Here is an 8589-nt window from a genome sequence, read left to right on the forward strand (position 1 = left end):
TTATTATAGAGAAATGTGCAAAGACCTAGAGTTAGAAAAGCAAAAGAGAAGAACACACTTAGCATTTCTCAAGCTGAGGGAATTGAAAAAAAAAAAAAAAAAAAATTCAAGCCTTGACTAGAAATATTGAAGGATTCTATGGGCAAATATTGAATATTCCAGAAATCATCAAAAGAAGGTACAAGGAATACACAAAGTCACTATACCAAAAAGAAATGCTCGATATTCAACTATTTCCAGAGGTAGCATATGATCAAGAGTCAATTATACTGAAGGAAGAATTCAAAGGTGCATTGAAGGCATTAACAAAGTATAAGGTACCAGGATTGGATGGAATACAAATTGAAATCTTTCAACAAAATAATTCAGCACTGGAAGCACTCATTCATCTGTGCCAACAAATATGAAAGACAGCTGCTTGGTCAACTGACTGGAAAAGATCCATATTTGTGCCCATTCCAAAGAGAGGTGACCCATCAGAATGTGGAAATCATTGGACAAGAACATTAATATCACATGCAAGTAAAATTTTGCTAAAGATAACACAAAAACAGCTGCAACCATACATCAACAGAGAATTTCTAGAGGGTAGCCAGATTCATAGGAGGTCGTGTAATGAGGGATATCATTGCAGACATCATATGAATATTGGCTGAAATCAGAGAATACCAGAAAGATGCTTTCCTGTGCTTTATTGACTATGCAAATACTTTTCATTTTGTGGATCATGATAAGCTATGGATAACATCGCAGAGAATTCATATTCCAGAATATTTAATTGTGCTCATGAGGAACCTGTACATAGAACAAGAGGTAGTTTTTCGAACAGAATAAGGCAACACCAAATGGCTTAAAATTAGGACAGCTGTGTGCCAGGTTGTATTTTCACTATACTTTTTAAATATGTATGCTGAGCAAATATATGAGAATCAGGATTATAAGAAGAAAAACATGGCATCAGGATTAGAGGAAGACTCATTTACAACCTGTAATATTCAGATGATACAACCTCGCTGAAAGCAAAGAGAACTTAAAATACTTACTGATTAAGGTCAAAGACCACAGCCATCATATGGGTTGCACCTCAATAAAAAGAAAATAAAAATCCTCACCACTGGACCAAAAAACAACATCCATATAAATGGAAAACAGATTGAAGTTGTCAAAAATTAATTTGCTTAGATAGACCATCAACACTCATGGATGCAGAAGTCATGAAATTAAATGATTTATTGCATTAGGCAAATATGCTGCAAAATACCTATTTAAAGTGTTCAAGAGCAAATATATCATTTTTAGGACTAAGGTGCACCTGACCCAAGCAATCCTATTTTCAATAACCTCATATACATGTAAAAGTTAGACAGTGAATAAGGAAGACAGTAGAAGAAATGATGCAGTTGTTTGAAGAGAATATTAAAACTACCATGGCCTGACAAAAGAAAAACCAATCTGTGTTGGAAAAATTACAGTCAGAATGTTCCTTAGAAGCCAGGATGGCCAGAATTTTTCTCTCATACTTCAGACATGTTATCAGGCAGGACCAGTCTCTGGAGAAGAATATCATGTTTGATAAAATGGAGTGTCAGAAAAAAAGAGGAAGACCCTCAACAAGACGGATTGCTAAAGTGGTAGCAGCAATGGTCCCATATGTAGCAATGATTGTGAGTTTGGCGCAGGAACGGGGAGTGTTTCATTGTGTTGTTCACTGGGATGCTATGAGTCGGTACCAACTCCATGATACCTAACAAAAATTATCTTGTTATATTTTCAAGACTAACTCTTGTGGTTTATATACAGGTTCCTTAAGAACAAGTTTGATATAATACCAACGTTATCTGTATAATACATGGACCACATAGTCAAAGAAGGATAAATAAACATCTCTTTGGTATTCTCTGCTTTCTAACATCACTCAATGTGTCCCTAATTTTAAGTCTCTATGAAAATGCCTTGAATTTCTAACACAAACTTGTTGCTGTACTGTTACAACCATTTTTAATTTATCTTCAGAAACATTTTATTGCATATAGTATTAATTATACTGTTTGATGATTTCCACATTACATTGGGTCACCTTTGTTGGAATGGATACAAATATGGACCTATTCCAATTGGTTGACCTGGTACTTGTCTTCCAAGTTTCTTGGAATTAATGAGTGAACTCCTCCAATGCATTAGCTGTTTGTTGAAATATTTCAATATGTATTCTATCAATTTATAGAGCCTTATTTTTCACCAATGCTTTTAGTGCAGCTTGGATACCTTCCTACAGTATCATTGGTATTTTTTTATAATATGCTCCTTTTTAAATAGTACATGACTCTGTGTCCTGCCATGTACCAAATAAAACATAAAATTCTTCATTTATTCCCATAGAGTTTTCAATATTTTAAGTTGAGGTTTGAAATTTTTTTTTCCACTACTTTCAGCTTGACAAATGCTGAACATGTTTTCACTTTTGGTTTTCTAACTCCACATTTTTGAGCACTTGATTGAAATATTTTACATTATAATACTTGTCTCCTAGAGCTGCCCTTTGAAATTTTCTCTTTAGTTCTTCTATTATATTTAGCCGGTCTGTGCTGGAACACAAGCTTTAGAGACTTTTCTGACATCCATTTTCATTTTTTATTTATTTCTTCTCTTTTGAATGACCATTTACTTTATTCTTTTATGATATACTAATATTATACTATAGTTCTTGTGGTCTTCAATTATTAGTGTCTAATGCACCAAACCTGCTCTTTAGATGGTTTCTAATTTTATATGAGGTATGTTCTTTTTTCTCTTGTGAACTCATTTTAATTTTCTTCAGCTTCATCCTGAACTTGCATAGCAACAATTGATGGTATATTCCACATCCTTGCTTTGGATGATGAAATTGAGCTTTATTACCATTTGTTCCGATATTGCTATTGTTGTTGTTAGGTGCCATCGAGTAAGTACTGACTCATAGTGACCCTATGTACAACAGAATGAAATATTGCCTAGTCCTGGGCCAACCTCACAACTGTTGCCACGCTTGACCACATTGATGCTGCCACTTTGCCTATCCATCTCACTGTGGGGCTTCTTCTTTTTTCTTTGACCCTCCACCTTATCAAATATGATATCCTTCTCCAGCGACTGGTCCTTTCTGACAATATGTCTGAAGTACGAGAGACAAATTTTAGCCATCCTGACTTCCAAGGAGCACACTGACTACACTTCCAAGAGAGGTCTATTTGTTCTTTTGGCAACCCATGGTATTTTCAATATTCTCCTCCAATACCATCACTCAAAAGCATCAATTCTTCTATGGTCTTCCTTTTTCACTGTCCAGCTTTCACATGCATATGAGGTTACTGAAAATACTATAGCTTGGGTCAGGTGCACATTAGTCTTCAAGCTGACGTCTTTGCTCTTCAACACCCAAAAAGGTCTTGTGCAGCAGATTTGCCCATTGCAATACGTTGTCTAATTTCTTGACTGCTGCTTCCATAAATGTTGATAGTTGATCCAAGAAGAATTAAGTCCTTGACAATTTCAATCTTTTCTCCATTGATAAAAATCCAGTGGTGAAGATTTTTGTTTTATTACATTGAAATGCAATCCATACTGAAGACTGTGGTCTTTGATTTTCATCAGTAAATACTTTGAGTCCTCTTTACTTTCAGCAAGCAAGATTGTATCAACTGCATATTGCAGGTTGTTAATGAGTCTTTCTCCAATGCTGATGCCATGTTTTTCTTCATATAAACCAGCTTCTTGGATTATTTGCTCAGCATACAGTATGGTGAAAAAATGCAACCCTGTCACACACCTTTATTAATTTTAAATATATTCCAATAGGCGTACGTCTTCCTATTTTGATTCCTGTGTATTTCATCTATGGAGGTCCATGTATATAGTTTTCTCTTATGTAGTTTAAGATAGATATTTGCATAAATTAAGTCATCAGTCTTGCAAAATTATATCATGCAATCTTCAGCATCCTTTCTATCACCAAGATCATATTTTCCAACTACTAGTTCTTCTTCTTTGTTTCTAACCTCTGCAATACAATAACCAGTAATTATTATTACCATCTTAATTACATGTTTAATCAGTTTCACAGTTAAGAGGTTGGTTGTTGTTGTGAAGTGCATTTGAATCGTTCTGAAAGATAGCTACCCTGTATAGGGTTTCTGATGAGCAACTGGTGAGTTTGAACCACCGATTTTGCAGTTCAAATGGCTTTGAAGTCTGGCTCATTAACCCACAGCACCAAATCAGGACTTCAAGAGGATGACTGTTATTTTTAAGTGACATCGAGTCGATCCGACACATAGCAACCCTTTATAGGGTTTCCAAGGAGCAACTGGTGAGGCTGAACCACCAACCTTGCAGTTCAAATGACTTTGCATTCTGACGTATTAGCCCACAGCACCATGTATTCAAGAGGCTGGTAGAATTCTTCAATTTCAATCTAACTGGCTTTAATGGTTTGTGGATTAATCTCGCTGAATAATAATGTCATTAAATGGTCTTCCTTGTGGGCATATGGAGATTTTCCTATCACAAACAGCATTGTATTTCAGGGTAGATCTTGAAATGTTCTTTGTGATGATAAATGCAATGCCATTCCTCTTCAATTTTTCCTTCCAGACAAAGTAAACCATATGATTGTCAGATTCAAAATGGTCAATACCTGTCCATTTCAATTCACTAATGCATAGGATCTTTATGCATGCCATTTCATTTTTAGAAACTTCCAGTTTTCCAAGATTCATACTTCTTACTTTCCATGATCTGATAATTAATGGATGTTTGCAGACGTTTTGTCTCATTTTGAGTTGTGCATCATTAGCAAATTAAGGTCCCCAAATCTTTATTCCATTTACATCATGATAGTCAAGTGTTGTTTCAGGAGCCTGTTCTTCCCCAGTCATATTGTGAGTGCCTTCTAACCCGAGGAGCTCATCTTCTGTCACTATATTTGACAATGTTTCACTGCTATTCATAAGGTGTTCACTTGGTAAATATTCAAAATAGCACATATCTCATTATTTTAGCCTGGAAGCTCCACTGAAACCTGTCCACTGTGGGTGACCCTGTAGATGCATAAAATACTGATGTCATTTCTTCCAGTATCACAGCAACATGCACAGTATGACAAACTCTTATAAACGACATTATTACACATATTTTCAAACATGTATCCTGGTTGAAAATCCATATATGTCTCTAAGTTTAATATATCCAGGAACAGAAATGCTGAATTATAGACAATGCATATTCAGAACATGTCAAACAATTTTCCAAAGTGTTTGAATTGTATGAAAATTACTTTTCTGCACTGCTTCCTATCCAACATTTGGCATGGTCAGATTGAAAAACTTAAATATCATTTCAAGATTTCTAGTATTGATTTATTGTGATTTTCTTTTTTTATTTCCATAAGGAATTATTACTCTCAGTGTCTAGTAGGGTTAGAAATGGCTGTATTTTGGCATCTTATAATTTCAAATGGTTGTTTCACTTTGCAATGATTTCTGAGTCTTCCTTTTAGTTTTCAGAGAGTATAATATTTGTTTTCCACTTGCAGACTTTTGTGATTAGTTACCTAGTATAATAGAAGTCATATACATAAACACATATCATGCATATCATATAACCATATGTAAGAATTGCTGTTGTTAAGTGTCATGGAGTCAGTTCCAGTTCACAGCACAATGTATAGTGTTTTCCAAGGAGTGGTTAGTGATTTTGAACTTCAGACCTTGCTGTTAGCAAGTTAATACTTATCCTATAGCACCACACCAAGAATTTAGGTGTTAATAGTATCATTATTCTTTCATTTTTCCTTGAGGTAATGAAAACAATTTTCAATATGTTTTTGAAACATTTATTTGACATTTTATCACATTTTTCCCAGGAGCTTTGTTAATACTAGGTATACCAAATGAATAAAAGAAAGATTCTCACTCTTTTCTACATTGAAGTTATGATCAAGTAGAGATAGTGAAGAGTTTCAAAAGGTAGTGATTTCAATTAAAGTATATGTCAGGCATACTCTTAGCCTGAAAAGCAATGTATGTTTTAATAATGTATCTATTGTTGTTGTTAAGTGCTGTCTTGTTGATTCTGGCTTGTAGTTACTCTGCATTGGGTTTCCAAGGAGTGGTTAGTGGATTTGTAACACTGACCTTGTGATTAACAACCCAGTGCTTATCCTACATTATTGCAAACTCTGTGAAAGCTAAGGGAACTGAAAATATTTATATTATAGTTTGAGCACTAATTAGAAGTGGAATTGTGATTGTTAAGTGCCATAGATTTGGTTCTGACTCATAGCACCTTGATGCCCAAAAGAATGAAAAACTGTCTCATCCTGTGCCATCCTCATTGTTATGTTTGAGCCCAATACCAGTCAACAAAGAAAGGGATTTTTAAGATGAAGCTTGAGAACTAAGCAAGTATACGTGAAAATGTGCACTGAATTCATTGACAGAGAACTTCCAGAGGCTCAAGTTGGATTCAGAAGAGGCCGTGGAACGAGAGATATCATTGCTGATGTCTGATGGATCTTGGCTGAAAGCAGAGAATACCAGAAGGATGTTTACCTATGCTTTATTGACTACACCAAGGCTTTCGATTGCATGGATCATGACAAGCTATGGACAACATTGAGAAGTATGAGTATTCCAGAACACTTAATTGTGCTTCTGAGAGATCTGTACCTAGACCAAGAAGAAGTTGTTCGAACAGAGCATGGGAACATTGAATGTTTTAAAATTGGGAAAGGTGTGAGACAAGGTTGTGTTCTTTCACCATACTTATTCAACCTGTATGCTGAGCAAATAATACGAGAAGCTGGGTTCTATGAAGAAAAATGTGGCATCAGGATTGGAGGAAGACTCATTAACAACCTGCGATATGCAGATGATACAACCTTGCTTCCTGAAAGTGAAGAGGACTTGAAACATTTACTTATTAAGATCAAAGAGCACAGCCTTCGATATGGATTGCATCCCAATGTTAAGAAAACAAAAATCCTCACCACTGTACCAATAAACAACATTCTTATCAATGGAGAAAAGATTGAAGCTGTCAAGGACGTCATTCTTCTTGGATCAACTATCAACACTCACGGAAGCAGCAGTCAAGAGATCAGACAACATATTGCATTGGGCAAATCTGCTGCACAGGAATTTTTTAAAGTATTGAAGAACAGAGATGTCAGCTTGAGGACTAAGGTGTGCCTGACCCAGGCCATGGTGTTTTCAATAGTCTCATATGGATGCGAAAGCTGGATAGTGAATAAGGAAAATCATAGAAGAATTGATGCCTTTGAGTTGTGGTGTTGGAGGAGAATACTGAAAGTGCCATGGGCTGCCAAAAGAACCAATAGATCTGTTTTGGAAGAAGTGCAGCCAGAGTGCTCCTTGGAGGCCAAGATGGCTAAGCTTCGTCTCTCATTCTTTGGACATACATGTCATGAGGGAACAGTCTCTGGAGAAGGATGTCATGCTGGGTAAGGTGGAGGGCCAGAGAAAAAGAGGAAGACCCGTAACGAGATGGATTGGCCAGGTGGCATCATTGATGGACTCAAGTGTGGCAGAGGTAGTGAGGTTGGCCCAGGATCAGTCACTGTTTCACTCTGTTGTGCATGGGGTCGCTATGAGTCAGTTCCGACTCATTGGCACCTGACAACAACTATCTTCAGAACAGATTTCATGAAGTCAACCTGAATGTTGAAAAGAGTATGCATGCAGTCATGAATACTAGTTAGATTAAAAAAAAATAAAAGTTGATCATTTCCTAAACAATATACTAGTGGTTACATATATAATATGAAATATTATATATTTAAAATAGGCTTTGAAAGTATGATATATTCTGTTAAAACCATTTAATTGTTTCTGAATTATAGCAAACTTGTATAGGAATTCTGAGGAGTGACATTTACATTGGAACTGCCAACCTTGTTGTTAGCAGTCCAGTGCTCATTTTACAATGTCAAATATATGGGAATGGGTATTTTATTGTTAACCTATTACGAAGGAGAAGAAGTTATTCTAATCTCATATCTCAGGTATAAGCCAGAAGACAGAAAGAGGCAGTATTTAGTGAAATGGAAACTCTCCTTGGGGAAAAAGGTTTTAGCAGCAACAAAGTTAAACTGTATTTGGCATATGCAGTAAAGAGAAAACAGAAGTGGGAAACAGACAGATATGCCATCAAAACAGTGTCTTTGTGTTAAATGTTGCGGAGTCGGTTCTGATTCATAGGGTCTGCTTATACTGAGCCAGTATATAATTTTCCCAAAGCAGAAAGCCACATCGTTCTCCCACAGAGAAACTGTTGGGCTAGAATTGCTGACATTGTGGTTGTCATTTTGTAACCTTCTTTACACTCTGTGAGCATGGTGATCCTGAAGTGCTTATACTGCAGGATCACTATGCTCACAGAGTGTAAAGAAGGTTACAAAACCAATAGTATATGTATGTTAAAAATCAATAAAGACTTCATCCTTTCAGAGATATTATAAAAAACAAAAAACAAAACATGGAATTCTTTGCCAGTGATCTACTTAGAAAATATTGAGATTGTTTTTCAATAGAT

The sequence above is a fragment of the Chrysochloris asiatica genome, unplaced genomic scaffold, assembly GCF_000296735.1.
Source record: "Chrysochloris asiatica unplaced genomic scaffold, ChrAsi1.0 scaffold00499, whole genome shotgun sequence".
Classification (NCBI taxonomy): domain Eukaryota; kingdom Metazoa; phylum Chordata; class Mammalia; order Afrosoricida; family Chrysochloridae; genus Chrysochloris; species Chrysochloris asiatica.